This window comes from Archocentrus centrarchus, chromosome 12 (genome assembly GCF_007364275.1).
Source record: "Archocentrus centrarchus isolate MPI-CPG fArcCen1 chromosome 12, fArcCen1, whole genome shotgun sequence".
In the NCBI taxonomy this organism is placed as follows: Eukaryota; Metazoa; Chordata; class Actinopteri; order Cichliformes; family Cichlidae; genus Archocentrus; species Archocentrus centrarchus.
Window position 1 is genome coordinate 3,628,403 of NC_044357.1, and position 23,651 is coordinate 3,652,053.

Genomic DNA, 23,651 nt, shown 5'->3' on the forward strand with positions numbered 1-23,651 from the left:
TGATAAAAACACCTTCGTAGTTTGTCATAACGGGATAAACTTTTTAAATATTAACACCTTTTCACATAACAGGATAACTTGTTCCCTTCATATTTTTTTAAGCACATCTGGCAGATCATGCAAACAGAACTGTGATCTGAATGCATTGTTGTGCCAAACATATTTTCTATTTCAAGTTGAGCTCTATAGGTTCTCTACAGGCGTCTCTTGTTAGTGTGTGACCCTTTATTTTATTTGAGTTATTTTTACATTCTATGTGACAAATTGTGCCAGAGCTGACAGGCTTAGGAAGAAGAGAAGAGAAAAGAAAGAAAAGAAAAAGGAAGGGAGAAAGAGGAAGAAAAAAAAGGGGAAAATAGAGAGAAAATAGAAAAAAGAAACAAGAAAGAGTGCCTTCATATTTTTTTTCACATGAGTAAGCAACATTTTTTGTGTTCTGGTGATACAACTTTTTAATTATTACATAAAAAAAATCTGTTATAAAAAAAATTTTTTATAATATGAAAAAGATTCCTTACATTTTTATTTTTGGTCATAGTATCGATATGTGTGTTTGTAATACTACAAATATAATGCCTGTGTGTGTCTGTGTGTGAAGCAAACCTGATTTGCCATCAAAAGACTGCTTCTTATTGTGCAGCATACACAGTTTACCAGATCTAATAGAATCCAGTTCAACTGCTTTTGGAATGGAAATAAAACATCCCTCTTTGCAAAAGCAATAAAGTAGGGTGAGATTTAAAACCTGCAAAAGCAATCAAGTTAATACAAATCTTAAAAGTCATCTCAGTCAACTCAGGCAAACAAAAGATTTTACAGTAAATCCAATAAATGTCGATGTGTTTGGTAGTAAAACGTGCATCTGAGACCAAGACAGCGGCATTCATATCCCTGTATCCAGACACGCCTGCCAGCTCTAATCTCTCTCTGTCTGGAAGCACTGACCTCTTTTGTTCAGTTGATGGCTTATTAGCTGTATTGATTTTGGCTTCTTTACTTTACAGACTTCCTGCAGAGAGCCAGATGACCCGTGCACATATCAGCTACTGTTGGCCACTGAGAACACCAACAAACTTTAGCGGTCTCTCCTGCTCAAGATCAATTCTGATTTTTTAAAATATATATTATGCTACTTATTGTTTGTAAGGACAACAGTATGACTACACCACTGAAGACTGATCTGGATTAAACACCTCCTGTTACACTGGATCATGTGTGATAGCCTAGTACGTTTTTTTTGCGGTCACGTCACTGATGGGAGCTTCTCACAGAGGACTCAGTTGCAGCTGCTGCATGAGCCAAAGTGGCTGACACATCTTGTGCTGTAAGTACTGAGGCTTTTAGACTCATTTTAGTAAATTTCAGGTAAACCGCGGATAAATTTGGTCACTTCTGTCTCATATCTACAAGGCAGCAAACTAAGAAGAGTTTGCATATTCCTGCTGTAACACTTACTGCAGTGTTTGTGACATTTGAGTGAAGTATGAAAGCTTTATGGGAGCCCCAAATGTTAGATTTTTCCAGATATTTCAAGGACATCTGATATCCAGTGATACTGTAATACACATAAGATTTTAGAGTGGTGCCATTACCTCAGTATTAAACATCTTGGCTCTTTAATTGCAGGATTTATTTCATACACACACATTTAGTTTTTATTATCCAAGTAGCTGTTAGATGCATAAATAAAACATGTGCGCTCAGAGGTCGTACTATAGAAAATATCATCATAAGAGATGTTGAGTAACTCTGATTGTCTGATCGTGATTTATCTCTGCAGCTGGTTGAAAGCAGCAGCTTTTCCCCGATCACTCCATTTGAGATGTTTGAGATTTCCTCACCAGGGTTTTGAAGAGGGGGAGTCATGTTCTCCGTGTGATGGATGGCAGTTTGAGGCAGAACAGAAATGGATGTTAGATACGACCTCGAGACAGCGTCAGGGATCAAAATTTAATCTCCTCAGGGGACAAACAAAAATATTTTGAAAGCAGACGGCAGTTTGTCATGGTGATTCTTGTGCAGACTGGATTGTAGACAAAAAATAAAGATGGAGAATAGTTTTAAATGCAGTCATAGAAACAAGCCCACCAGCATTTTTGCTGGTTTGGTTTGGTTGCAACTGTTTGTTTCATAATACTTATAAGCTCCTAATAAGTGCTTTTTTTTTTTTTAAATGACAAAACAAACTTGCCCACAGATTTTAACTGCAATAAAAGTGTGTTCCTGTATTTGGAAACGCAACACAGTCTCCTTTTGTCTTCAGCTGTGTGAGGAACAACCAGCAAGAACCTCAGGCTCCTTCAAGCCTGCAGTGGCTTTTTAATACAGGCACAATTCAAGGTTTTAAAAGCGCTCTGATACTTGTAAAGTGAATGTCATTTCCATCAGCTTCACCTGCACTTGTGCTTGTGGGCCTGTTTATGTGGTACTTAGAAATCAGCTAGTCCCTTATATGAATAGTCTTGTACATGTAAGTCAGTAACTTAGTGAGCTGGCCATGCTGCCTGCCAGGACTACTGCTGTCATTCTCAAGGGATCGCTCTCACTGGTTCACTACATGACTTGTGTTGATCGGTGCGACTGACTCTTCAACAGTAATGAAGACTTAAAAATTAAGAAAAAAATAACTAAATATACAGTACCCTACAACCCTAAAATATGTGACTGATGTGCAGACATTATACACATTACCATTATAGGCTACGTGCAAAACATCAAGTCAGTTTTTTTTATATAGCAACAGTTCACAACAGTCACCTTGAAGACCTACATACTGTACTGTGAAATAAAGACCCCACATTATTGAGAAAAGCCCAACAATCAGATGATCCCCCATGAGCAAACACTTAATGACAGTGGGGAAAAAGAAATCCCTTTTAACATGAAGAGACATCAGTCAGAGCCAGGCTCAGCTAGAGGCAGCCATGTGCTGTGACCAGTTGGAGGGTGAGAAAAGGAAGAAAGCAGAGCATAGGGAGATAAAATGCACACTATGGGAGACAGAAGATAAAAGTTAATGCCATGCAGTAGTGAAAAAGAAATGCTCAGTGCATTACGGGAAATCCCTCAACAGTCTGAGCCTATAGTAGCATGTCAAAGGGAGAGTTTAGGGTCACCTGATCCAATCCTAACTATAAGCTTTATCAAAAAAAAAAGAAGTTTTTAGCCTAATTTTAAAAATAGGGAGTGTGGGTGCGCCTGGGTGGCTTAGTGGTGAAGCCGGCGACCACATACATAGTATGCCGCGTTGCGGCGCGGGTTCACGTCCAGGCCAGTCGCCAATTTGCCCGCGTGTCTTCCCCTATATCTTTCACCCATTTCCTGTCTTTCTCCACTGCTAACAAAAGCTGCTGTGGCCAAAAACACACACACAAAAAAATAGGGAGTGTGTTTGTCTCCAACCTAAATCCAAACTGTGAGCTAGTTCAACAGGAGAGGGGTCTGATATCTGAAGCCTCTGCCTCTCATTCTACTTTTAGAAACTCTAGACACCACAAGTCTGAGAGCTATGTATAGTACTATGAGGTCCTTGAGATATGATAGGACCTGATCATTCAGGGCTTTGTACACATAATCTCTCTTTCTAGTTCCTATCAGTACGCTCACTGCAGTATTTTGGATCAACTGAAGGTTTTCCAGGAAGTTCTTAAAAGAACCTGATAATAAGGAATAATAATAGTCCAGCCTTAAAGTAACATACTGTGTGTAGACTAGTTTTTCAGCATCACTTTGAGACCGGATGTTTCAAATTTTAGCAATATTGCAGGGAATAAAGAAAGCAGTCAGCATGTAGAGTTTAGCTCAAGGCACCATTTTGCCTTTAAGTGTTATGTTTTATTCAAAAAAAGGAGCCAAATGCAGACAAGGAGGCAGGAATATAAATGACAAAAGCAAGCTTTACAAAAATGCAGAAGGACACCCGAGGGGTGGTTCCAATCAAAGAGAACCCAGATAGTCCTAACAATTAGAAAACCAAGAAGGCAGAGAGACTGGGACAGAGAGACAGAGCTATAAATACACAGGAAACTAATTGCGGACAGGTGGAAGTAATGGATATGGGTGAAAACAATCAGCTTGGAGCAGGCAATTATAAGGAATAAGAGACAGCCAAAGACAGGAAGTAAAACAACAAAAGCTGTGTGAGCAAAGCCAATTATCAAACAAATCAGGACATAACAACGAGGGCAAAGAGAAACAGACACAGGCAAAGAAGTACATAAGACAGAAAAAAGGAAAGCAACTGACCAAGAATAATCAAGCATGGCTATAAAAGACTGATGGTGTGATTTAACTCACAAAATAACACACCTTTAGATGACCAATGTCTTTATTGGTGCTTGTGTGAAATATAATTGAGTTGTATTGAAGTAACTCTTGAATAGACTTCATACTGCTTTTGATGGGACAATAGAGGATGAAGTCAACAGCACTTGATGATCTGAGAAGAACACACCAAAGACTAAAAAGCATCTCAGAGTGGACACCTGTGTAAAGTTGACTCATTACATCTTTAATGTCCTTCATGTGGACCTCCTCTATGAGTAACATCTGCGGAAACGTTCCCTCTCCTACTGTCACCCACATTTGAAGGCGAATCATGCAGTTGTTGTGGTAACAGCAGATTTTTTTGGTTGTTTTCGATGGGGCTTCTGATGAGCGGGACTGTGTCATCAGAATTGTTTCTCTTTTATAAGATACTGGACTCTCTCACTGACCTGATGTGCTTAGAAAGTCTTCTCAAACAGCTGCTGCAACAACCTTGTTATATGGCCGTTCATACGAATGGCTTCCTGACTGAAAACTGAAGCATGCTGGAACATTTTGCCACATTAAAAAAAGTTTCTGCCATATTTGAAATACAACTGGTAGCGACTGTAAAACCCCCCGCATACAGTGGAGAAAACACTTATGGGGAGAAAAAAAATATCAACCAAAAATCCAGAAATAACACACTACACATGAAAGTTATAAATTTATTGGATAAGTTGATTGATTGATCATTGTGTACTGTGCTTGCCAACAAAGGTACTGCTTTGCTTGGGGATCAAATACTTATTTCACTCAGTGACATAAAAATTAGAGACTGTTAATTTCTTTGTAAGTGAGCAAACATGTTAATTTAGCAGGGGAGCAAATAATCATTTCCCCTGGTCTGTTAGAGAAATCTGGTTAGAGAAAATTTTTGGATTTTTTTTTTTTTCATTAAGGAGAATGTGGTTTTAATGATTTTGAGATGATTTCTTTTTAACTACGTACATGACTTCATATTTGGAGGAGCTTCACTCATGTTTAGCGGGAATAATGGCTGTTCCACAGTCTATGGCTTTCATCCTTTAAATCTATAACCCAAATCACTCTCATTTTAAAACAATTATTGGTCATTATAATTATCCCCCTTATTATCCCTCATATGCGCCAGGCCATAACCTGAGGCCCTCAGCCAAGCCTGTGCTTGCCATCCCACAATCCTAGCTGATGAAAATGGGTGACCGGGCCTTTTTGTTTGTTAGAGCGCCCGCTCTCTGGGACAGTCTGTGGAGATCAGATTGGCCAGCTCCTTATTATCTTTGAAAACTCTCTTAGAAACATATTTTTATAAGTGGGCTTTCTCACTGCTTCCAGTTTGAGCTACTTTTACATCGTCTCTTATAATGTTTTATTGTCTCTCCTCAGTGATTTTTCATGTTTCTTTAATTTATTAGTTTTAGTTGTTAACTTTTTTAGTTCTTTGCTTTTAATCTCTTTGTGCTGATGGTCTTCCCCACCCAATGCTAATTTTATTATTATTATTATTGATTGTACCTTTATTATTTATTATTATAATGACAATTCCAGTATGCAAATTTCAGATATGTTTACCACATTCTGTTACTCAGTTTAGTGTGCATTTGCTCATAAGCTCTACTGATGTAAGTAAAAAGCACAGGCTCGTAGTGATGCCATTGCTTTATTTATATATATTTATTTAATAATTTTATTTTGGCACTTGGAGGTATTTCACTGAAACACAAAGTCACCAAAGATGATTAGAAAAAGGATGTGTCGTCTTACGACCATTAATTACAGTGTGGACCAGTCATTCACAAGACACTGGCGGGTTGTGGTTGAGTAAAGGTCAGAGGGTCTTTAGGATTTATCCTCTGGAAACCACAAAGATCCTTAAATGTGTTTTCAATCATATCTGATTGTGAGCAGAGTGAAATGATCTAATTAAGTCTGTTCTAAGACACTTGGCACTGTGATATTTACCTGAACACACACATGTTTATGCATATTTTGAGCTGAACTAACTTTTCCAGCAGCCTGATAAGCATGACATTAGTGATTAGTTCTCCTCTGCCTGGCTGTGTGCAGCACAAAGCAGCTGCTTCATGATTAGCTTTCAGTCTTTTCTGTTTAAGCAGACCTGTCATTATCACTCTGTGGACTAAATATGACTTTATCTCAATTCAGATTTCTCAGAAATGATGACTTTCCATGGGAAATGCATCGGATGGAGGTAGCTCATCTTTTATGTGCTGTGCTAATAAAGTAGCTCCACATTAGAAAGATCTCGCCTGCAAAACAGAAAAATATGAACAAACAGACACTGTTATTGTTTGAAACAATAACACTCAAGTGCTGTCTTTTGACTAGTGTCCACCATTTAGTATTATTGTGAAGGATACAAATATTGTTTATGATCTGTGAGCTTAATATTTGCATGTGATGTGTAAATACTCCTGTTGACCTCAGTTTGATTGAAAACATGTGGATCTGGTATATGTGTCTTTGAACAGCAACATTTTGTTGTTCTTCGGCTGACTGGCACTTTTGTAATGACATAACTTCATGTGTTAAATGTTTGGTTGTACTTTTAGTAGAATTTCTGGCAAAATTTTATACCAATAGCCAAAAAGTCAATAACTTTTCAAGCAACTTCTGTCTTCAAGTTTCTTCCTTTGAGTTGCTTTGAGTTTTTAGTCAAAGGTACCGTATTTAAAAAATAATAATAACCAAAAAAAAAAGGTTCTCTTGGCCAGAGAAGCTTAATGCTAAAATATTCAGGTTTTCTATCATTTCATGATGGATGTCACAGTGACTACAGATCATTTGAATTACTCTAATGGCTTCGGTGAGTACGATACCTTGAGTGTCTGTGAATGCGGCAGCTATTTCATCACTTTCTGGCCCGCTTTGATCAACAGCTGACCATTCTTTTCTTTTTACAATTAGACAGTGATGCATGTACCTGTGGGATTCACCACCGAACACCGCTTGTGAAATCATCCAAGATTTTTTGATTGTCTCCAGTCGGCGCTTTTATTGTTTCAGTTCATCAAGTGAGCGCCACTCATCAGGCAAAGTTGGTTTCTGGTAAAAATTCACTTGCAAGTGGAGAATTTGGTATCCAGATTTCATGATTGATGGAGGAACAAGAACAAACCTGACTATTGAGCATATAGATAGGCAATAATTTGCCAACATGTATAAAATTTCAGCTTTAATAACATGTCAGAGTTGTGTGTTAAGTTCCCAAAAACCTGTCATTATTGTGACTAGATACTAAATGAATATAAAGTTGAGGATTTACTACAATACTGTGCAAATAGCTTGAACTCCCCCTGATTTCTATATATTTTGCCCGGAAAATGGGAAAACAGTGTAGTGATTTAGTGAAACTTGCAAATATGCACAGAAACATAGGAATATAATGCAGAAACAGAGTTTGTTCTAATCTAATGAGCTTGAAAGTCAGTATTTGGTGTGGCTGCCTTTATCTTTCGACGCAGTCTGAACTCTCTGAGGCAGCTTTCTTGTCGTTTCTTTAAGTAGTCATCAGGAACAGTTCTCCAGGCTTCTTGAAGGACATTCAAAGCTCTTCTTTGGATGTTGGCTGCATTTTGCTCTGGTCTCATTTGAGATGATCCCACACTGCTTCAATACATGAAGCCAATCCATGACTGATAGTGTTCCATTGTGTGCTTTTCTATTAAGGTATGTTTTACGGCATTGGCTACATGAAGCTGTTGTCAATCAGATGCTTTCCAGATGGTACTGCATGTTGGATCAAACTCTAACAGCACTTTTCTGCATTCATAATTCCATCAATTTTTGACAAGATCCCCAACACCACTGACTGAAATGCAGCCCCAAAACATGACAGGGGCTCCACTGTGTCTTACACGTGGCTGTAAACACTCACTGTTGTACCTGTCTCGTGACCTCCTCCATATATACTGATGGTGATTTGAACCAAATATTTCAAATTTGGATTCATCACTCCATCAGATCTGCAGGCACTGATTTTCAGTCCAGTTCTTGTGTAATTGGGTAGACCTCAGCCTTTTCCCTTCCTTGAAAATGGCTTCCTGACAGCTGCCCTTCCACTGAGACCATTTGTGGTGAGGCTTTGGTTGAACAGTAGATGGATCAGCTGAAGGACCAGATGGATCTCGCGGTTCTGTGTCTTTGCAGGACTTCTTTCCTATTTCTGAAGGACATGACTTTCAAATACTGTTCATCTGCTGTGATGGTTATTTTTAATGCTGCCACTGTCCTCCACATGTCCAGTTTCCTCAGACTTGAGGGACACACTGCACACCCTGCTGAGATGTGTCACGTCCTGGGCCGTTTGCCCAGCGTTTTGTGTTTAGTTTATTTCCTGAGCTTCTCCTCCCAGTATGTTTGTCTTGTGTTTCCTAGTGTTGTGATATGTCTGCGTCTCTGTCCTGAGTCTGTGCCTGTTCCCCGTGTTTAGTCAGTATGTTCCTTGGTTTGTCACTTCCTGTTTATTTTGACAGTCTGGTTTTCCTGTGCTTTGTGTTCAGCTTTGCTTCCCCTGTGTAATTAGTTTCATTTGTCTCACCTGTTGTTCCCTGCTGTTTCCTCTTGCCCTGATTACCCAGTGTGTATTTAAGCCCTCAGTTTCCATGTGTTCCTTGTCGCGTCGTTGATGTTTTGTGCCCGCATGTTCCTGTGTTCCCTGTGCCTGCCCTTCGTCTCCCTGTGCCTCCCTTCCAAGGTTTTTGTATTTGTGTTTCCCCGTTGAAATAAATCCCCTTTTTAGTTATGTTTGCTTCTGGAGTCCTTCATGTGAGTCCTTCCTCGTCCGTTTCCTCCCCGGCCATGACAGAACGACGCGACCATTACAAAACCCCCTCCGGCTCCAATTTTTTCGACGGCACTCGTCTAGCGCTGGGGGGCCCGGCGTCTTTGAACAGTCCCCGTCATCGTCACTCACCTGCCTCCCCTTTCGCTGATCCCTCCCTTCCTCGGCAGCCGCGGAGGAGAGGGAGTTCCCGGCAGCAACGGCGGAAGGCACCCCGAGACCCGAGCGGTATAACGCCGCGGACCGCTTCACCACTTCACACCCAATCCTCCGTTTCCGTGAGTAACACTGGCTTCAACGCTACTATGCCTGCGGACAATTATTCCCGTCACCCCCCTGCCTTTCCCCTCCCTGAGGTGGCAAAGCAGACCATTATCTGTTGGGTGGATTCACTGGTTATGGACCTTCTGGCTGACCCATGTGAGCAGGAACAGCAACAGCTCACGGCCCAGCTGCAAGGGCTAGTCGATGATTACCCTTGGTTATTTGGCTCTCTGCATGGGTTAGTGCAGGATTTCTTAACCTCCACCCTTCACCTACAGCAGTCCCCAGTGTCAGCTCATTCTCAGTCCCCAGTGTCAGCGCATTCTCAGTGCCCGGTGTCAGCTGTGTCTCAGTCTCCCCAGTCAGCTGTGCCTCAGGCTGCTTCCACGCAGTCAGCTCCTCTCCCTAGCTCGCAGTCAGTCTCCTCGCAGTCAGTCTCCTCGCAGTCAGTCTCCTCGCAGTCAGTCTCCTCGCAGTCAGTCTCCTCGCAGTCAGTCTCCTCGCAGTCAGCTCTAACGCCCTTAGCTCCTGCTCTCTCTAGCTCGCAGTCTGCTCTTTCTGTCTCCCGGCCTGCTTCCACGCGGCCAGTTTTGACGTACTCAGGCCCCTCTAGCCTTCAGTCGGTTTCCCTAATGTCTGTTCACCCTAGCACTCTGTCAGTTCCTCCAGTGTCAGTTCCTCCAGTGTCAGCTCCTCCTCAGTCGCAGTGTTCCCAGTCAGCTGTAGCTCCAGCTCCTCCTCAGTCGCAGTGTTCCCAGTCAGCTGTTGCTCCAGCTCCTCCTCAGTCGCAGTGTTCCCAGTCAGCTGTAGCTCCAGCTCCTCCTCAGTCGCAGTGTTCCCAGTCAGCTGTAGCTCCAGCTCCTCCTCAGTCGCAGTGTTCCCAGTCAGCTGTAGCTCCAGCTCCTCCTCAGTGGCAGTGTTCCCAGTCAGCTGTAGCTCCAGCTCCTCCTCAGTCGCAGTGTTCCCAGTCAGCTGTAGCTCCAGCTCCTCCTCAGTCGCAGTGTTCCCAGTCAGCTGTAGCTCCAGCTCCTCCTCAGTCGCAGTGTTCCCAGTCAGCTGTAGCTCCAGCTCCTCCTCAGTCGCAGTGTTCCCAGTCAGCTGTAGCTCCAGCTCCTCCTCAGTCGCAGTGTTCCCAGTCAGCTGTAGCTCCAGCTCCTCCTCAGTCGCAGTCTCAGACCCCTCAGTTAGCTCCAGCTCCCTCTGCTCACCCTGCTCCCGCTCCCTTGGCTCCAGCTCCCCCTGCACCCGTACCTGTTCCGCGGGTGGGGGCAGCCACGGACGGGCTGACCTCTGCACCCGTACCTGTTCCGCGGGTGGGGGCAGCCACGGACGGGCTGACCTCTGCACCCGTTCCTGTTCCGCGGGTGGGGGCAACCAGGTCCAAGCCTTCGCATCGGTTTTCTGTGTTAGCTGCAGCAGCAGGGTCTCAGTCAGCTCTAGCTCCAGTCGCTCTCCCTCGCCTTCAGTCAGCTCCAGTAACTCTTCCTCGGTCCCCAGTGTCAGCTGTTTCAGTGCCCTCTCAGTCAGTTCCCTCAGCCCCTGTCTTAGTTCCTTCGGTTTTGGTCCCAGTTCCCTCAGCTCCTGCTCCTTCTGTAGCTCCAGTAGTGTCAGCTCCCTCTCAGGCCCCAGTGTCAGCGAGCTCTCGGTCTGTCTCCACGCAGCCAGATCTCCCTAGCTCTCGGTCTGTCTCCACGCAGCCAGATCTCCCTAGCTCTCGGTCTGTCTCCACGCAGCCAGATCTCCCTAGCTCTCGGTCTGTCTCCACGCAGCCAGATCTCCCTAGCTCTCGGTCTGTCTCCACGCAGCCAGATCTCCCTAGCTCTCGGTCTGTTTCCACGCAGCCAGATCTCCCTAGCTCTCGGTCTGTTTCCACGCAGCCAGATCTCCCTAGCTCACAGCCCGCTCTCTCTGGCTCCCGGCCTGCTTCCACGCAGCCAGTCGTCTCCCGGCCTGCTTCCACGCAGCCAGTCGTCTCCCGGCCTGCTTCCACGCAGCCAGTCGTCTCCCGGCCTGCTTCCACGCAGCCAGTCGTCTCCCGGCCTGCTTCCACGCAGCCAGTCGTCTCCCGGCCTGCTTCCACGCAGCCAGTCGTCTCCCGGCCTGCTTCCACGCAGCCAGTCGTCTCCCGGCCTGCTTCCACGCAGCCAGTCGTCTCCCGGCCTGCTTCCACGCAGCCAGTCGTCTCCCGGCCTGCTTCCACGCAGCCAGTCGTCTCCCGGCCTGCTTCCACGCAGCCAGTCGTCTCCCGGCCTGCTTCCACGCAGCCAGTCGTCTCCCGGCCTGCTTCCACGCAGCCAGTCGTCTCCCGGCCTGCTTCCACGCAGCCAGTCGTCTCCCGGCCTGCTTCCACGCAGCCAGTCGTCTCCCGGCCTGCTTCCACGCAGCCAGTCGTCTCCCGGCCTGCTTCCACGCAGCCAGTCGTCTCCCGGCCTGCTTCCACGCAGCCAGTCGTCTCCCGGCCTGCTTCCACGCAGCCAGTCGTCTCCCGGCCTGCTTCCACGCAGCCAGTCGTCTCCCGGCCTGCTTCCACGCAGCCAGTCGTCTCCCGGCCTGCTTCCACGCAGCCAGTCGTCTCCCGGCCTGCTTCCACGCAGCCAGTCGTCTCCCGGCCTGCTTCCACGCAGTCCCCTGCACCTCTGCTATTCCTCGAGCAGCCCCTGCTGCTCAATAAAGCAGCAGTGTGCCCTGTTCCGCGGTCCCAGCCTACGCATCCGGTGCCTCACTATGTAGGCCCCGTTCAGCCCATGGGCTCAGCTCACTCCAAGCCGATGGGGGTCTCCGCTCAGTCCGAGCCGATGGGGGTCTCCGCTCAGTCCGAGCGCTTCCGCGCCAGAGGGTCCCGCTCAGTCCGAGCCGATGGGGGTCTCTGCTCAGTCCGAGCGCTCCACGTCACCCGAGGGTTCCCCACCAGAGCCCGGGGTCGCCCTTCTCCGCCGCCGCATGCCCCGCGGTCGGCCTCCAGTGTCTGCTCCCCGTCGCCGCCGCCGCACGCCCCGCGGTCGGCCTCCGGTGACCCCTCCTCGTCGCCGCCACCGCTGGGAGCGCGGTCGGCCTCCAGTGACTCCCCCTCGTCGTCGCCGCCGCCGCTGGGAGCGCGGTCGGCCTCCGGTGACCCCTCCTCGTCGCCGCCACCGCTGGGAGCGCGGTCGGCCTCCGGTGACTCCCCCTCGTCGTCGCCGCCGCCGCTGGGAGCGCGGTCGGCCTCCGGTGACTCCCCCTCGTCGTCGCCGCCGCCGCTGGGAGCGCGGTCGGCCTCCGGTGACTCCCCCTCGTCCTCGTCGCCGCCGCCGCTGGGAGCGCGGTCGGCCTCCGGTGATTCCTTCTCGTCCTCGTCGCCGCCGCCGCTGGGAGCGCGGTCGGCCTCCAGTGATTCCTTCTCGTCCTCGTCGCCGCCGCCGCTGGGAGCGCGGTCGGCCTCCAGTGATTCCTTCTCGTCCTCGTCGCCGCCGCCGCTGGGAGCGCGGTCGGCCTCCCTCGTTGGGATTTTGCTTTGTGGCCCCTTGGCCTCTGCGGCCTCCTGAACTGTGTGTTTTTTTGTTTTTGGATTTCCCACTGACTCCCCTGAACTGTGGACTGTTTTTTCCCCTGCTGTTTTTTGTTTTGTCATAGCTCCTGGACTGTTCCTTGTTTCGACCCCCTGTTTTGGACATTGGAGCTCTCCGGCCTTGTGCCGTCGCTTTTTGTTTCATCCGGTTGTTTTTTTTTGCTTCTCGTCCCCGTGTTTTGTTCTTGTTTGGACTGTGTTGCCTCTGCTCTGCCTCATTTTGATGTCCCCTGTTGGACTGTCTCCGGCCTTGTGCCGTCGCCTTTTGTTCTGGTCCTGTGTTTTTGTTTTCTTCCTGTACGGGTTTGATTTGTTTTGTTCACGCCCTGTGATTTCTGTTTTGCTCCCTGTCTTTGTTTTTGTTTCGGGCCCTCCCTCCTGGTCCCCCGCCTCCCGCCCTTGTCTGGTTTTGTTTTCTGGTTTTGGCCGTCGGGAGCCGGCCTTTAAGGGGGGGGGTACTGTCACGTCCTGGGCCGTTTGCCCAGCGTTTTGTGTTTAGTTTATTTCCTGAGCTTCTCCTCCCAGTATGTTTGTCTTGTGTTTCCTAGTGTTGTGATATGTCTGCGTCTCTGTCCTGAGTCTGTGCCTGTTCCCCGTGTTTAGTCAGTATGTTCCTTGGTTTGTCACTTCCTGTTTGTTTTGACAGTCTGGTTTTCCTGTGCTTTGTGTTCAGCTTTGCTTCCCCTGTGTAATTAGTTTCATTTGTCTCACCTGTTGTTCCCTGCTGTTTCCTCTTGCCCTGATTACCCAGTGTGTATTTAAGCCCTCAGTTTTCATGTGTTCCTTGTCGCGTCGTTGATGTTTTGTGCCCGCATGTTCCTGTGTTCCCTGTGCCTGCCCTTCGTCTCCCTGTGCCTCCCTTCCAAGGTTTTTGTATTTGTGTTTCCCCGTTGAAATAAATCCCCTTTTTAGTTATGTTTGCTTCTGGAGTCCTTCATGTGAGTCCTTCCTCGTCCGTTTCCTCCCCGGCCATGACAAGATGTGCCAAGTTTTCAGCTAACAGCTCTTTGAGAATCACATTGCTGGTGCAAAATACTATTTAATGTCTGTCAAACTGTGTTAACACAGCATTAGTGATCTGCTTCCTTAAATAAAATAAAAAATCCAATTCAGGAAAGAAGTATGTTGTAAACTGTAATTGCTGAAAAGTGCCGCAAGGTAGTTCCTCCTACTTCTTCACTGTTAATGTGTGTTAAACACCTCTGCAAATTTATTTGCAGTTGCCAGTTATTAGACTGATGGTCAGAAGATATTAACTAATCAACATGTGTTATCATATACTGTTGATAATTTGAAAACATGTGACATGTTCACATACTGGGGCAACTCCAACTGCAACCATAGGGAGTGGAATCAGTGTGATGGATGTTTTGTGGGTGTTGTGTTTCTGTCAACCACAAAGGGCAACAGCACGCTTCATAACAAAGTAGCACACACATGAAAACAGAAAATACTTAAGAGGATGAAGGCTAACTGGTAAGTTTACTCATTCCACTTTAGATAAATAACAGCTCAGATGGAAATATACAGAATATATTTGAGACTGCATCCTGAGCACAGTAGATAATTTAAAACAGTCCTGGCCATTTAAACTATCTGTACCCACAGAGTTATACAACACACCAAAGTTATGTAAACTTAAAAAAAAAAACTTTAAGTAATTTGATTACATGTGAAGTTTCTATATAATTTTGTTACATAAGTGCAATGCAAAACATTACATTTAATGGAATCTGGTTTAATGAGATTTAATTGATTGGTATACATTCAGTTTATACCAAGCATATTTCCCGTAATAATTAATTATTTGTATAAATAAATCTTTGGTTTTATACATTTCAGCTTTTACTCAGAAATATTGCTTCATATTTATCAGGGCCAAAAATCATTTTGGAGTGTAACTGAATATGGTTTCAGTCGAGTATTTTAGTGGCTTTGCTTCTGGACACATTCAGTGTGTCCAAACTTTTGACTAGTACTGTATCTCTGTGCAGTGTTTGCCACATTGCATATCAATTGCAAAACATATGATTTTCATTTTCTGAGGAAACAGAATATCTCATCTATGTATCCTTGACCTCTGTTTGCCAAACATAAAAGGAACCTGAAAAGATTATACACAGACATCTCTGTCTTTCCTGTAGACTGCAGAGAAAAATGGGGTGCTGTGCTGCCTCAATATGGCATGAGAACAAGTTTGAAATGCAGCCCACTGTATCTACATGATATTTATTTTAATTTAAAGCCTTTGTACAGCAGAGCTACTGTTGACAGTAAGTGTTGGCTAACTGGCTCATGAGCACGTCATATAACAACAGGCTGACTGACTGTGGTGTACTGTAACTGTTGTTATGTTAGTGCTCCAGTATTTCACTCTGTCCAGGCAAACTTGTTGTTTGAACAAAGGATTTTAAATTAAATACAGAGTTAGAAGATTTAGTTACTGTTTATATATTCCTGCTAGAATCATTTTGTGCCATTAATCTTTATTTCGTACCATTCGTACCAACTTCAGAACATTTCTTGTAGACTTACCACATTAATTTTTATGAGACAATTTCTCATATAATAAAAAAAAAAAAAAAAAAAAAACCTGCAGACTGGGCTGTAGAAGACGTCACAGGAGTGAGAATAATCAAATTCATGCTCCCACACATTTTCCATATGTCCCTGTCCAAGAGGAGACCGCAGAGTTCCTGCAGCTGTGTGCATGAAAGAGCTGAGTAGTTGCTAACTAAGGCCAGACTGAATAGCCTCTGTGAAGACCAGCCATCTCCCACTGTGGGAAGATGTCAGCTAGAAGGAATGAGGCAGGCCTGCAAACCAGGGAGGCCCTGCTGGTTCAGAGGAGACTACCACCGCCATAACTTATCCAAGGCTGCTTTCAGCTGCATACTATGACTTGTATGAACAGTAGGCCTGCAGCCTTTTTCGGCCACAATATTAACCCTGCATGTCAGTAATGAGTGAATGAAATAAAGCATTTTAGGATTTCAAATTTTTAGAGACTACCAGGAATGCTCTTTGTTCACACATGACTGATATATGTTGCTATGAGTATTTTGAGTATTTTTAGCCCTTTTTCTTTTGCCAAGATCTCTCCCTGCTACCTTAAACCACTGGCTGAAAATATACACAAGGCCATTGGGAAAATGGGAAACACCAGGGTACACAGCTGAAACACTAATCAGGGAAAGCGAGACAAGGAAAGCAAAACCAAAGACAACACACACGAGACAAGGGACTAAACAAGGCAACATCTGACATGGTGACAGAGACTTAACAACAAGAATCATTAAACATAGGCGAGGCAGGATAACTGAAACTCAGGGAATATAACTGGGAATTTGGATTACAAAATGAGGCATAACTAAAACTAGGAAAACCCGAGAACAGAATCACAAAAAACAAAAAGAAATATAAACTAGAGTTTAAACTTAAAATGAAAAGCACAAAATGAAATGTACGATAATAAACAGAACTAAAATGTTGAACTCAAAATGCTGAGTCAAAAGCTCAGGACCGTGACACTCACATCTGTTATTTTTCAACCAAGATGAGCTGTAGACAAATTAGGAAATGGTAGGTGGAAAAGAAAACATCTGCACAACTTGTCCTGATAAACTTTTCAAATTAATTTACCTCCTCCAATTAAAAGATAAATAAAAACTGTGATAAAGTGTGTGTGTGTGTGTGTGTGTGGGGGGGGGGGGGGGCACCAGTAGACATTGCTTGGCTTTAGTGGGTTGTTTAAAAGTTGGAAGCTCTGCTGTGACAAAGAAGTATTTGAAACATAAAACAGAGCCTTAGCAGGACTGCAGCTGGCATGAACACCATCAACACTCCAGAGAGGATTACAGTTTAGTACACTGACATAAACACCAACAGATTATGCCAATAGTCTTGGCATAAGTGCTTAACATGATATCTGAGTTCACACATTTTACAGCTTCATTCTGGTTGATGTTTGTCAACAGGGACATTGGCTGGCATTTTGGGACAATGTGTATCGCTTGTTCTGAAATCCTAAGAAGATTTATTAATGGAAAGAGAAATCACATTTCCACTGTCTTCTTCATTTGGCAGGCTTCACTGTTATTATGACAATAATTCTGTGCAAGTGTTTGGAATAATCCACGCTAGTGATTTTCAGAAAAATACATCAAAGAGAAGCTATGACATTCAGTACTTTGTCACTGTTTGAATTATTAAGTTATTTATAGTAATGTAATCATGGCAGCCACAGCCTACGGTAATGACTTCATTTTCAGCTTCTCTGAGGATGATGATATCTGCTGCTCAATTTTCTCTGTGGCTTTCAAAAATCTCCTTTTGTGGTTAATAACCCCTGAATTTTTCAACTTTACAGCACTTGAGATCACTGGGGCATGCAACAGTGACAATAGACAATCCTAATGCAGTCAGTGCGTGTCATGTACTTCTTTGTCTGTTTTAATTGACAGATATTTTCTCTTGCTTAATAATGATAACTCAATAAAACCATTAACTCAGAAAGTTAAATGATCAAAACATGAAAGTGAAGTGAAGTTGGATGTGTTGACTGCGACACGAGACACATACTCCTCTGTAGTTTTATTGGAGTTCAAATAATAAGTGACCATTTGAACTGAAATTTCTTATCTGATATGAGTAGATATTGCTTTTTTTAGTCATGCCTTAACTCCTGGGACTATAGGACATTGGATGGATTGCCATGAAATTTTGTGCAGACATGTAGCTGCTCTGAGCACACCGTTCCTAAAGCCAGAGTTGTTATGTAAGATTGTGGTGGCACGCTGCAGTTTAGCTCAAGGCACAGGGCTACACTCTCAGGCTGTGTTTGCAAGTGTCCATTTGTTAACTTTACAGTGATCTCAATAGAGAACAAGTGCAGACAGCTGCTGAGGCATTTTGGGTACTGCTTGGATGCAATGTTTACAGCAGCAGTAGAAGAGCATCAGTACCATATCTGAGGCAGAAGATATAATGATGCTACTATAGAGATTGTTATAGACACATCTCTAAACAATAAGAATATATTACAGTACACACATCTGTGCGCACGTAAGTTTATTTACAGCATACTTTGGCTGAACTGCATCCACTTCCACAAACATCTTGCCAGAGTCTCACTGCAGGACACAGAGGCAGGCTAAACAACAAAAAGCAAGCATTTATTGGCTGATAAAGAAATTCAAAAAGTATAGCAAAGCGGGAATCTATAAAAACACAAGGACATTCAAACACAGGGCAAACCAATGAGGGTGGGGCAAACAGTCACAAAGGGAGGGAAGACAGACACAGGTGGAAACAATGAAAGAATCAGAGGGAATAGAAAGACAGAGAGTCAAGGCGCAGAAGAGTGGAAAAGTAATCACCAAAATAAAACAGTAGTGGAAACAAGGAAGACAAAGAATCTAACACAGAGACAAAAAAGGAAACACAGTCAGGAAACAGTCTCTAGGAAAACATGAGCACAGGAACCACAAAAAAAGAATAACAGTTCAAGGCAGGGACCAAAACTCAACAAAAACCAGGACCACAACAGTCTCGCCTCTCACCTTGTCACTTGTCAGATCACCTCTGTGTTCTCTGTGTGTCTGCAGTACCTCTCGTACCTCATGCTATTTCTGCTCCTTTTGTGGGTTCCTGTTTGTTTGAAATTTTTTGACTATTTTATCAGCCAGTAAAGGCTTGTTTAACCTGCTTCTGTCTCCTGTTGAATCCTGTGCCAATACCAACCAACTGGTAGTGAGGCTTGTTGACTGGTATTGGTATTATAAAAGTTCCACACAGAAAGATTCCTGCAGGCCAGTAGATTTGGACCTCTATTGCTGTGAGGCTCCAGTGCTAAACACAGTACGACCGTGCCACCCATCAAATTAGAGCATATTAAAAAGAAATGGCAACTTTTAGGTTGCTAAGCACCTGCTCAGTGATCTAATTATGTGTGATCTCATGCAATCCAAAGAATAAAGGACAAGGGTCCAGGTGGAGTTTGCTGTACACAACAATATACGAGATGAGAGTTAACTTCTTATGACAGTGTCACAACATGTAACTTAAATGTATGTATATATCTATTGTTTTATGTTGAGGGCAGCTCAGGAGGTCCTCAAATAATCAGAAGGTTGGTGGTTCGATCCCTGGCTGCTACAAGCTGCATGCCAAAGCATCCTTGGGCAAGATGCTGAACCTCGAGTTGCTCCCAATGCAATCAAAATGTGATTGTGTGTGTGAATGTTAGACAGAAAGTGCTTCCATGAAAGTGTGTGTGAATGGGCGATGAGACATGCTGTATAAAACGATCTGAGTGCTCATGTAGAGTAAAAAAGTGCTATATAAGAACCAGTTCTTTTATTTGTTTTGTTTCTTGTAGTTTCCTGTGGCTAATTCCTATGACCAATACTGTGCAGCACTGTGATCTGAAATAATAAGGCTCCTTTATGAAAAGGCACTGATTGATAATTTCATCACAGTTGCAATAACTGCAGTGATGACTGATAGATCACTGATCTTATTAAGTCTATCAGACCTTGTGGCTGATTAAGCACTAACTCCACACAGCCAAACACAGCTGGTACATTCAGTACATATCATTGACCAGTGTCACTAATCCTTCAACTACAGTAATGTCTGGATCTGCAGATCCTCTAATCTGTGAAGAGCATAAGCTCATTAGAGCTACCACAATGAGAAGACAAAGGGAGGTGATCCATGCAGTCTGTCAGGATTGACCAAAGAGAGGTTAGCAATGCCTTCAGAGCCATATTAGTTCATGTTTATGTGAACTGTGACAGTTCTGGTCTGCTCACTGTCTGCACATGGCCGGTAGAGGACCCAGTGCCCATGTGAGGATGCATGGCTCTCTGTCCTTTATGGAGACTTGTCACTCTCCTCATCAGTGTTAATACTTCCTGATGCTGTATTAAACAGTATTTTGAGGTTTCTAGACAAATAATTCTAGTACAGCAGACTCACAGTATTTGCCTTTTTCTGTAGTTACATCATCTGATATTGGCAGCAGCCAGCTTCCATTATTTCACCTTAGACAACCTTCAATCATTTGACTGACATTACCCATGAATGGACCAGCTGTAGTCATGAAATAAACTGGTGGCAGATGGAGTTTATTAAAAGTGTCCTGCAAATGTCACTGGTTTGTAAGAGTTATAGCGGGCCATTAAAACTAATGAGGCCATCAAAGAGTAAGCTTCTCTGTGCCGCCATGTTTACGAGTTACCGACAGTTTGTTGATAATAAATCTGCCGACCCCCTCTGGAAAAACCTTACATCTAATGTCTACATAAACAGATATGGCTCAACAGAATATTAAACTATGACTTGATCATATATATTTTTTTTTTTTATCAGATCATACACTTTGAAATTGGCAACAATCTGAAATATGGGGAGTGTAAAATTTCCCCCTCTTTTGGATGCTTTTATGATTTTTACATTGTCTCATAACAGAGTTGAATTTTTTTTTTCCCTCAAAGAAACCTCCATAAAAGAAGAGCATGCAGCATCACAGTGAAAATAGAAAAACAAGACAGTGGCAGCCTAAAAGATGAGGTCACAGACAGACCAAAGAAAGGGATCTCAAGCCCACGCAGCCACAGGATGTTTAGTGTCAGTGTCAGCCTGAAGTGTTTGTTATGTTATTCCATTTTATTCCATCTTCATGCCCCCAGTGTCTGAATTTTGACATAATGCAGCCTCTTCATCATCTGGTGACCACAGCTGAGGATTTTTACCGTGTTTTTTTTGCCTCAGAGAAGATTGTGAGAAAAACTTTTAGAACAGATACAAAGTGATAGAGGACCGTGATAGAGGAAGTGTTATTATTCTAAAATTATGTGTGAAATATAAATATATAGATTTTGTGACTATATAAGATGAAGAGGCTAAGTCTATTGTTGGTTGTCTACTTTGAAATGATAATTTCCTTATTAGAAAAAGTATCCACCAAAAATAATATTCCATAAGTGGAACCAGGCAATTAGAAGGGAACACTCATGAGGACCGCTCATTAATCTGTGATGAATCAGACCCTGACTGAACTTTATTGATAGTGTGGCTGGCCTGAATTTAAGGCAAGCTAGTAAAATCAAGCAGAGACTGCCCTCCTTTGTTACAACACTCAGTAACTGTGTAGTGACTGCATAACTGTATAAATAAATAGTACTTAATTAAAACATATTTTGACATAGTTCATATTCAGGTTTTAAAAAAAGTGACTGTAATTCAATTCAATTCAATTCAATTCAATTTTATTTATATAGCGCCAAATCACAACAAACAGTCGCCTCAAGGCGCTTTGTATTGCCAAGCCAAGCCAAGCCAATTTATTTATATAGCACTTTAAAACAGTAAGCACTGACCAAAGTGCTGAACATGGAAGAATAAAAACAACAAAAGACAAACGTAAAAGTCAACACCCAGAAATAAGAGCATCAATAAAATATAAAAATAAATAAGAGCATCAATAACATAAAAATAAAAGAGCAACAATAAAATTAAAATAAAAAATACACAATCAAAAGTCAGGATAAAATTAGACTAAAAAACAAATAGATACATAAGAAATAAATACACTGCGATACAAACATCTCAAGCTTGTTTGAACGCCTGGTAAAAAAGGTGGGTCTTAAGAGAAGATTTAAAAATAGCTAGTGAAGAGGCCTGTTTGATGTGCATAGGCAGAGCGTTCCACAACCTGGAGGCTGCCAGGGTGAATGCTCTGTCCCCCCTGAGCCTCCGCTTAGTCCTCGGTACGACCAACAGCAGTTGGTCAGCAGATCTAAGTGGGCGGGAGGGGGAGTGTAGATGCAGCAACTCTGCGAGGTAAGGTGGTGCAAAGCCATTTAAGGACTTATAAACCAATAAAAGAATTTTAAAATGAACTCTAAAATAAACAGGAAGCCAGTGCAGAGAAGATAAAACTGGAGTGATGTGTTCCCTCTTATGTGTTCCAGTCAATAGCCGTGCAGCAGCATTCTGTACAAGCTGAAGACGAGACAGTGAGGAATGATTTATGCCAAAATACAAGGAATTACAGTAATCCAACCTAGTTGTAACAAAGCCGTGGATCACTGTATTAAAGTGATCTTTCGACAAGATATTTTTTATTTTGGCGAGCTGTCTCAGATGAAAGAAACTAGACTTAACCACAGCATTAATCTGACCCTCCAACTTAAGGTTTTCGTCCATTTTGACACCCAAATTTGTGACCGTGGGCTTAGCATATTGAAATAAAGAACCCAGATCCACAGGAGTGACCCTCCCCATGATGCCCGGACCAAAGATAATGACCTCTGTCTTTTTATCATTAAAATTCAGGAAATTTGAAGCCATCCAAGCTTTGATGTCATCGAGACATTTCATTAGTGTGTGGACGGCGTTCGCATCACTTTGTTTTAGGGGCATGTAAATCTGGGTGTCATCTGCATATTGTCATCTGTATTATTGCGGGTAAAGACCCTACAATAATACAGAGAAAACCCAACAGTCAAAACGACCCCCTATGAGCAAGCACTTGGCGACAGTGGAAAGGAAAAACTCCCTTTTAACAGGAAGAAACCTCCAGCAGAACAAGGCTCAGGGAGGGGCAGTCATCTGCCGTGACGGGTTGGGCTGAGGGGAGAGAAAACACATGCTGTGGAAGTGAGCCAGAGATTAATAACAATTAATGATTAAATGCAGAGTGGAGTATAAACAAAGTAAATAAGGTGAATGAAAAGAAACAGTCTATTGTGGGAACCCCCCCTAGCAGCCTAGGCCTATAGCAGCATAACTAAGGGATGGTTCAGGGTCACCTGATCCAGCCCTAACTATAAGCTTGATCAAAAGGAAAGTTTTAAGCCTAATCTTAAAAATAGAGAGGGTGTCTGTCTCCCGAATCCAAGCTGGAAGCTGGTTCCGCAGAAGAGGGGCCTGAAAGCTGAAGGCTCTGCCTCCCATTCTGATGTTTCTAATTTTAGAAATATTGCGCAAATGCAAAAAAGCAGTCCTACATATTTGTTTAATATATGCATTGAAGGACATATCCTGGTCAAAAATGACTCCAAGATTTCTCACAGTGTTACTGGAGGCCAAAGTAATGCCATCCAGAGTAAGTATCTGGTTAGACACCATGTTTCTAAGATTTGTGGGGCCAAGTACAAGAATTTCAGTTTTATCTGAATTTAAAAGCAGGAAATTAGAGGTCATCCAGGCCTTAATGTCTTTAAGACATTCTTGCAGTTTAATTAATTGATGTGCGTCATCTGGCTTCATTGATAGGTAAAGCTGAGTATCATCTGCATAACAATGAAAATTGATGCAGCGCTTTCTAATAATACTGCCTAAGGGAAGCATGTATAATGTAAATAAAATTGGTCCTAGCACAGAACCCTGTGGAACTCCATAATTAACCTTAGTGTGTGAAGAAGACTCCCCATTTACATGAACAAATTGGAGTCTATTAGATAAATATGATTCAAACCACTGCAGTGCAGTACCTTTAATACCTATAGCAAGCTCTAATCTCTGTAATAAAATGTTATGGTCAACAGTATCAAAAGCTGCACTGAGGTCCAACAGGACAAGAACAGAGATGAGTCCACTGTCAGAGGCTGTAAGAAGATCATTGTAACCTTCACTAATGCTGTTTCTGTACTGTGATGAATTCTGAAACCTGACTGAAACTCTTCAAATAAACCGTTCCTCTGCAGATGATCAGTTAGCTGTTTTACAACTACTCTTTCAAGA

The 23,651-nt window shown here is 43.4% G+C and overlaps 1 protein-coding gene across 1 annotated transcript in view; it reads left to right on the plus strand.

Moving 5' to 3' along the window:
* Positions 1-1,150: 1,150 nt before the first annotated feature.
* The window catches only part of LOC115789467 (tenascin-like), a 69,159-nt gene continuing 46,658 nt past the window's right edge, over positions 1,151-23,651 (plus strand). Inside the window, exon 1 of the mRNA XM_030742898.1 lies at positions 1,151-1,324. The gene's annotated coding sequence lies outside the window, so the exon portion shown is untranslated. The remainder of the gene's footprint in view (positions 1,325-23,651) is intronic.